A 9043-nucleotide genomic window follows, 5' to 3' on the forward strand; every position below is an offset into this window, starting at 1 on the left:
CACTTATTGCTTAATTTTCTATGGATATGCATATGTTATTTTTTTTCAATTGTTAATGATATGCATTTATTGCTTATTTTCCTTTAAAAGTATAAGGAATATGTGTACGCTTTAACGTGTTTACTTACGCTTATTGGCTTAAGAGCATTATGGGATTGCGAATTGCGGCCGGATTGTGATCCTATTTCAGGAGCGCAAGGTCGTATTTCCAGAGCGGGATTGCTACCATGTTTGGAGTTCCCGGTAACTAAGATGCTGGATATAGACAATATGATAATTTTTTTCTTTATTCTGGAGACTTGCTTACTGTTATGAGGATGCCGTTGATGTACTAGTTTTTTGTTCTACCTGTTACTGATTGGATATAGTTGATGCCATCAAATTAGTTATACCTGCTGATTATCTGCTGGTGCTGGGAGGTAGTGAGTAATTGATATTTCTAGCTTGCTAGAATTATATTCCTTTTCAAATAATAATGGATCATAATTTTTCTATGATGCATATTAAATTCCCTTTAAAGTGGCTAAGGTAATTGCTACTTGGATATAGTAATGATTTTTTGCGTTTTCGCTTTACGATGGAGCATGGTAAAAGGTAAAATACTGAAGTCTATCCTATTAGTTTTCTAAGTTATTAGTGGCCTTGACATTTTGAAAGTCTTTCATTGTTGTTGCTTTTTGGTTGCAGTAGTTTGTGCATATATACGTAGATATCCATCTCCATATTTGATGTAATGGGTTTTTAATTGTTTTACATTTAGTTAACCTTTTCTCAAAAAAAAATTTTTTTTTTTTTGTTTAATACTTTTTTAGTTACTAAATTAGGTCTAGTTTGTATACTCATTTATTTATTTAAGGTATTTGTGTCATTATCAGTTCAATTTTAGTTGTAGAGAATTGAGGAGTGGATTTGGAAGTTTAATTTTTAAAAGATGAGAGGTTAGGATTTAATTGTGATTAAGGTTTCTTAAGGAGCAAACTAGGTCTTAGGGTTTTTTTCTATATATGAGTGTTGAATAAAAGAGAAAATATAAGAGCAATTTATTTTGGCTCTTGTGAAAAATATTTTTAGGGTGAACTTCCTTGCCGACCCTAAGAGGGTATAATCATTGATCCTTATTTTAGTTTGGTGGTTGGCTCATATTTTTTCACTCTCTTTCCACATTAATTGGTATTAGAGTTTTAGAAGATTCATCAATCATATTTGCACCAAAACCCGCTTTTATGATAGAGAATATATTGCAGTAAATCATGGAAGTTGCAAATTTAACAAATTAAAAAAGGCATAAATCAAGGTATGGATGATGTTCCAAGTCAAGATTCATGGAATTCTAGGAGAAATAAGTGAACTTGGAAGAGAGATTGGTGAAATGAATCTTTAATGGCTGCAGCAATTAGAAAATACTAATAACCAAGAAGAGGGCGCTTGCAATCACATAGATTCAATGCGAAATCTCACCCAAGGGATGGATTAGTAGGACTCCAAGGACTGGATCCATGGGCCGATCCCATAATGAGCAAGTTTTGAGGCAAGAGCAAAACCATGAGGAATGTTCATGTGATCTCAATGTCAGAGTTTATCTTTTTTGAGATTCATGACGAAATGGAAAGAGAAATCAAAACTATGCTTGATATCCCAATGTTCCACTACAAGTTGTATTGAGATTGGTTCATTGAAAAAGACAAAGTGCCCAGGGGAATTATCTTTGACGGACTTGATGAACACAAAAAGCTCAAGATCGAACTTCTCCCAATCTCGAGAAAATGTCTTATCTTCCAAACAAAAGCCACACTCATTTCCTAGCCCTCCTTTGCAAAACCCATTTATATCTTGTCAAGGATTCTCTTTCTAATGCTGAACCAATTCTCTCCTCATTCCCAGCAAAACCCACTTCCATTTTTTAATGTTTCTTTCTCAAAACTCCAAACCTCCTATTTTCATTGCTTAGATGCGGATCCATTAATGCTCCTGGAGTCCTCCTTGGAATTCCCTCTTGAACTGAAGGTTGTTAACCATGGATTTGCAGTGGGTTTTGCTTCAAGAACTGAAGCTTTTTAACCATGGATTTGCGTTGGGTTTTTATCTCTCTCTCTCTTGAGGCTCGTAAATTGGGTTTTTATCTCTCTCTCTCTTGAGGCTCGTAGCCCCATCTGTGCCCTCAACTTTGTCTGGCACTCTAGCTTTCATCACTTATGCTATCATTGGCCATCTTGGGTAAGTTTGATTTTGATGTAAATTGAGTAGGATGATCCTTATAGACTAATAGCACGTATCATTAGTGATCTAAAAAGTAGATGGCACAACATCTGGGCGGCCGCCTAGGCGGTCCAGAAGGCATAGGTGCATCGCCAAGGCCTAGGCAGCCAAATTAGGCTGATATCCCTGGGCGCCTACCTAGGCACCCGGGGACCTACCTAGGCGGCCTCCCAAGGGTGGAAATGACCCTTGTTGAGGGTAGTTTTTTGTCATTTTTTTAATACTAAAAGAGAATTTTTGGGTTTTAGGTTCATTTGAAACATTTACCCATTAGAGCCTATTTTAGAAAGAAAAAACCCCAAAAAACTGGTTTTTGTTGATTTCCATAGGATTGAAGGGTTTTTCAAAGTTCAGAGAAATTGATTTAAGCATCACCCAATTTCCAAAATTTTCTTCTCTCTCTCAAAACTCTATATCTCTCTCTCTCTAAAACCCAAAGTTGCAGAGAAATTCCCCTCTCTACATCATCTCTTTCTCCTCTCTCTCTCTCTCTCTCTCTCTCTCTCTTTCTCTCTCTCTCTCTCTCATAGAAGAGAGATGACTAAGCACGATTGGGTTATTCTGAACACCATGAAGTCCATGTCTATTGGTGCTAAAGTTATGAGCCTAAGCTCGAGCGAAGGGGAATGTGAGCTCATGTATATGAGGGCTAGGTTCAAGCACAAGGTGGGTTCCAAAGATACAGAGTCTTATAATATTTTGAACCCTAATGGTTCAGGAGGGTATGAGCTCAATGTGTTCTTCATCAGATCAGGGTAAGATGAAGGGTTTTTCCAGAATTAGACTAGAAAGTGGTGCTCTGTACGGATTATTGATGTGGGTTTTGGGTGCTTTGTTTAATTAGGTGTTGGTTTGATTCTTGAGTTTTTTTTTTTTTGGTATATTTACTGTTGTAGTTTTACGGATTTTATAGTGAAATTTGGGGGAGAATGACTGGATTTTGGTTGGAAAGTGAGCAAAATAGGCTAGTTTATGGTGGTGATGGGGAAATTCGCTGGTTTATCCGAGGTTTTGCTTTCTTGGGTTGAGCAGCGCACCAGAATTTATTATTGAAAAATTTGGCTGGAAACTTTCGTCGGAGAATGAGGATTGATGATTTTCTTGAGGTGGGTTTCAGGGGGTTTGTGTTATGGTTCAGTTGAGATTCTCTCTTTAGTCTACATGTCTCTTCTTTTTCATTACTGAAAATTGGCATTTTTGGTTGTTTTCCAGAATTTCTATCTTTGATTAGAGGTCACCCTTTGTGTAAATAGAGCTATTATTTGGCATGAATAAATGTAAATGCAGTGCATTGGAACAATTATTCTTAAAACTGTATGCTGATCTTTATTTTAGTTATGTTTATTGGTGATCTTATAGAACTTTGTACACAAATGTAGAGAGGGAAATTTCTCAATTTTGGGTTTTAGAAAGAGAGAGATGGAGTTTTGAGAGAGAATAAAAGTTTGAATATATTGTTATTTTAGTGTTTCTGTGAGTCAAAAACTTATAGTCAAAGGCGTCAAGGGGGTTGTTAGATAGAAAAGATGGAGACCTTTTACTTACAAGTAGTATTTTCAATTCTTTGGTCTCACGAGATATAGAAGTTAAAAATAGGGGATAAGGGGATATTTTCCCAATTTTAAAATTGGTGGTTGTAAGAGAGCCATTGAATAGACAGTTCCAATTTTTTTTTTTAGGACTTTGCTCCTCACCCCAAATCATCCATCTAATTTGACATATAATGAGTGGGAATGATTGATATAGTTATGCTTTCCAGATTAGACAAGTATAATATGATCTACATGAACATAATTGTTGGGTTTATATGGCCTTTAAAGGTCTTATGAGTGCTTGTAAAATGAAATAATATAGTGGAACATGAACTGAGTGGGAGTGTGGTCCCTCGTGGACCACACTAAATAAACGATGTTTGCAGATACCGGATTGTGTTTGACGATCTAGATCAGTCGATTGGGAAAAATCCATGTTACCTGGGTATAAAGAACAAACCGAGAAGGGTTCTAATGGGTTAGCTCTTGATGAAGTTGGAGAATATGCCCAGATGAGTGAGCCGAGGGACTGTGTGACCCTTGTGTGATGGTGGCCTACAAAGATGGGGGTCAAAGCCTCATCTATGTACCATCACACGGCATGCATATCTATAGAAATCTACCTTTTAGGGTGAAGCATATGCATGTACGAGAAATACCCCTATGCATCATAGGAGTTGTGGTCGCATCAGGTCTAGGTGACCTTGACTGGTCTCTAAGGGAGGACCTAAAATCCACAGACTAGGATTGCGACTCCTTGGATCAATGGTCGGATTTTGGTGACCAGCTAATGAGCCCTTGCTTGGACTGTGGGTCATGGGAAACACTAGGTCGGTTTGATAAATTAAGTGTGGTTTGTAGTCCACAGTTGAAGGTGGACTGCCCATGATTGTTGATTCCTAAACCATATGGATCCCTTTCCCACCAAATGAATTTAATTGTATTTGTTTTATGATGAAAATTATTTTAGGATTATTATTTGAATTTTTATGAATCCCTGAATATTTTATTTATAATTTTTGGATTTATAAAATTAAAGAAATTGATTTTACAATCGTTTAAATATTTAAATAATATTATAAAATCTTTTTATTAATTTTAAATATATAAAAATATCATGGGGGCCCATTGTGCACTTGGGCCCACCATATTTCTAGAAGGTGGGGCCCATGAGTACCTCCCTTGGGAGGCACGCCCTACCCTTATTCTCTTTCTTATTTTTTGATGATATGGCATGTGGCCATATGGTTGGAAGATATTGACTAAATATTGACTTGATATATCTTTGAAAGATTTTATGGAAAGATTGAGTAGACTTGTGCTATTTTATAATATGCATAATATTTCGATTAGATTTAATTTATTTAATTTCTATTGATAGGAAAATGGTTTAGAAAAGGGGGATAATGGTTCATACACCTTCTATAATATTGATGGCCCATCTATAGAATGGATGACTCAACTCTCTTACCCTACAAGTCACCTAAGATCAATGGTTTATATTCAATCTCATAAGAAGAGGCAAGCCAAGGAAAACCTTAAGAAACCCTAATCTTATTCAAACCTATAAAAATGGATTGTCTCTACCCAAAAATCTCGACGCCTTATCTTTTGTACCTAATTCCCATATTTCTCATTCATATCCCACAAAAGGATGCACCCCACTTAGAATTTCTCTCTCTTTTAAGAAAATATTCTCTCTCTCATAAAAGCTGAAGGGGGTATGCACCACTCTCTCACATTATGAAAGAACCTAAGAGTTTAGGTTATGGAGTTCTTCTCTCTCTTATCTCTCAACTATGGATTTATGGCTAGAGGTTTTAAGGTTTAGCAAAAAGATAATCCATCTCTCTCAAACTAAGTTGCTAAGAGAATTCACCTAGGGTTTGAGATTGTGATCAAAAGGGTTCATGTTCTATTGGTATGGCTTGGCCTAAACTTTCTTTTCCGGTTGAAATTGAAGGTTGATCATTGATCTCACGCTATCGGATGGTGGTGACTAGGTGTGGGGTGTAATAAGCCCGGTTGAGGTAATCTCCAACACTCTTCCTTTTGTTTCTTACAATCTTATATTTTATTCTCAAGCATAGTGCATAGTTGTTTCAATGACATCAAGTTGTTAAAATCTTGGTTTTATTGTTATGTTGATTTATTTTGAAATTTATCTTATTGTAATAAAGACCACCTATAAGGTATCTTTTGCCAAAAGAAAAAGGTGAAGAAAAAAAAAAAAAAAAAAGTATTCCCTGGTAAAAGATCACATAAGTCTTTTTTTCATTGGTATTAGAGCTATTGATACTTGATGACATTCGTTGTCTTTCTCTTTATTGAGTTTAGATAAAGTTTGGGAATGAGATATAAGAAAGATACTGACCTTTGTGGTCAAGAAATACGCCCACAGTTAATAATTATTAAAATAATAAAAAAGACACTCTGAATAATGAGGATTCTGGGCTATTTTGGAATTGTGATATGAATAAGATAATGAGGTATTTTTCTATTAGATACTTCAATGATATTTTGTCTCTTTAAAGGTAGGATCTACTTGAAAAATTTCAACGAGAGATCCTAAGGGAATTGAGAATTATGGAATCATCAATGAAGGTTGTTAGTTTTGACCCTGCAAAATTTAAGAACTGTCCATTGAGTTCTGTGATTTTTACCACCAATTATATGATTTTATTTCTTTCTGAAATTTTACTGTAACTCACAAAATTGGGTTTACTTTCAAGAAAAATAAGTTTCATCAAGAAATTCCTTGTGGTTTGAAAGATATGATCAGTTTATTGAAGGGTACACAAGTGCTGCTTTCTTCAATGGAAACTATTTCCATGACTTGGAAGTCATGATTTTATTTTTATACTTAACAGAATGTTTTATGGTCCACACTAAATTTCTTCCATTCTGAGTCTATTTTCTAATGAATAAAATTTTTGGATTGAAGAGAGGTCATCCTGAATTTTTTGCAATTTGATATGTTCTTCATTGAGACATGAATAGCTATATTTATCAAGCCTACTTAACAAAGTCATATGAGGCTTGTGGAAATATATGTGTTATCATTATGTATCTAATTTCCAATAAAGTTAGTTTGAAACGGAAGTTCTATGAAAGTAGAGAGAAAAGACAATTTTACTAGATAATGTTCATCCTGGAATTCTGCAGATTTATTTGTGACATGAATGTCACTTAATTATTTATCTGAAGAAAAGTATTATATGGGATTCAAACTGTAATGTTGTGATTTAATTTTGAGTCTAGTTTTCAGCATTAAAGATTCCAGGAAGAAATTCTTTGAGACTTGAGAGCAACAAATTTTTATTGCTCAATCTGATTTTCTGCTAAGAAAATAGCATTGTGACCTAAATGTCACTGAAACGAAGACTCACTATATGGTATGATTTAGGGATGAAACTGAGCATTATTTTATATTTTTTAGTCTATTTCAATACTAAAAAGGATTTGGAGATAAAGTTTTTATGAGTTGATAGATATTGTATTTTTATCATGGGATGCTCATGTTCTATGCTGCAGTAAATTAAAAGATATGGCATGTTAAGAAACATCATTGAATTCCCAATTATAGAGACCTTTATGACTCATGTTAAAAGGTTTTATAGTGTGCCATGAGTATGATTTATTATAGTACAACTTTAGAGAGATGTAATACAGAGTTGGCAAGATAAGACACTCTATGTGAAGCATATTCGATCTAGAAATAGCAGAAAGAAGAAGAAACACAATACTTATAAAATCATCTTGGTTTTTTCAAAATGAAGGGATATATAGAGAGACTTGGTGGTAGCATAGAAATGCTAAAGAACAATGGGAGAATTGAAATTGTAATATTTAAAATAATGGGATGAAGAAGAGATTTTGCTCACAGTGTAAGACGGGAGAATCCAAGTGCCAAAGAGATGAACACTTCGTGATATGTGAAACCGATAACTAATATATTCTCAATCTGTTACGTGCACTTCCAAGATCATAAAAGCTTATCAAATAAGTAAAAGCAATGAATCAAGAAAGCTTAGGTACCACACTACATGATTTTGCGGTATGAAATCTATCCCACATTACAGGGTAAAGTTATATAGGGAAAGATGATTCAATAACTTTGTTTAATATGCTTTGGTTATACTTTGGCTAATTGCTTTATGAATATGTAAAGAGTGTATGGACATAAGTGATAAGTACTAACAAATTTGAAAGAGCCGGTTTTGAATACCTTGTGTTTTTGTGCCTCCTTATGCTTGATTCTGAACTATTTAAGGTAGTGATATACATGAAGATGTGATTTGATCAAGGGCTTTGAGACCTAAGGATGAAACACGAGAGATGGGTGTGGCTCATTCAAATATGTATGCACAAAGGGAGTGTTCTGGTGGAACTCAGTCTTAGTGACCATCCTCTCAATAATGTTTATAGTATGATGTGTTGCATGTGATGATGATCTCTTAAAAAATTCTCCATATTTGCTAAAGAGGAAGTATTTTGTCAAGGCTTTAATATACGTTATTTAGTCATGCTTTATTTTGGATAAAATTATAAGATGGTATATATGATTTGTTTTTGTGGCCATGAACTTGACTTGGTAGGAAATTAAAGGTAAATGCAGTAAAATGATTTATGAAGACTAAGCATGTATTTTAAAATTAAATTGGATGATTTGAGAAATGCCTAAGTCCATGAATATGGTTTTAAGAAAACCACATAGTCATGCAAGGTCCATTAAGTCTTTATGAAAATCATTTTAAATTGTCATATTATTATATAGCTATTGCTTGTAGATGCATATATATATACCAAGTCAATTTTTTTTATTAAAAAGAAAAACATGGTGTCTTAAAGGTATTTATAAAAGTGAGAGAAAAACTATCAAACACTTTTTTTTAAATACCTATATGCATTGACCCATGTTTTTAGTTATTTAGAATCCTCGATTACCTAAGACTTTGAACTATAGGGAATGTTTTAGGAATGCCATCATGCTAGGCTTCCTTGTTGATTAGATAACTTGGTTTGTATGAATTTACTACCAAGATGTCTAGTGTGGTTGAACCTTTGTGGTTCATGAAGATTTTTGCATATTGTTAAACCAAAGGGTATTGAATTACATCTGGATATGTGTTCATCTTGGAGGGGCGTGCAGTTTCTTGGAAATCAAAGAAACAAGATATGACGAAATTGTCCACCATGAAAGCAGAATACGTGGCATGCTGTTTGGTGATCGAAGAGGCCATATGAATTAAGAA

This window comes from Amborella trichopoda, chromosome 10 (genome assembly GCF_054954075.1).
Source record: "Amborella trichopoda isolate Santa Cruz 75 chromosome 10, AtrichopodaSantaCruz75HAP2 v2.0, whole genome shotgun sequence".
Lineage (NCBI taxonomy): Eukaryota > Viridiplantae > Streptophyta > Magnoliopsida > Amborellales > Amborellaceae > Amborella > Amborella trichopoda.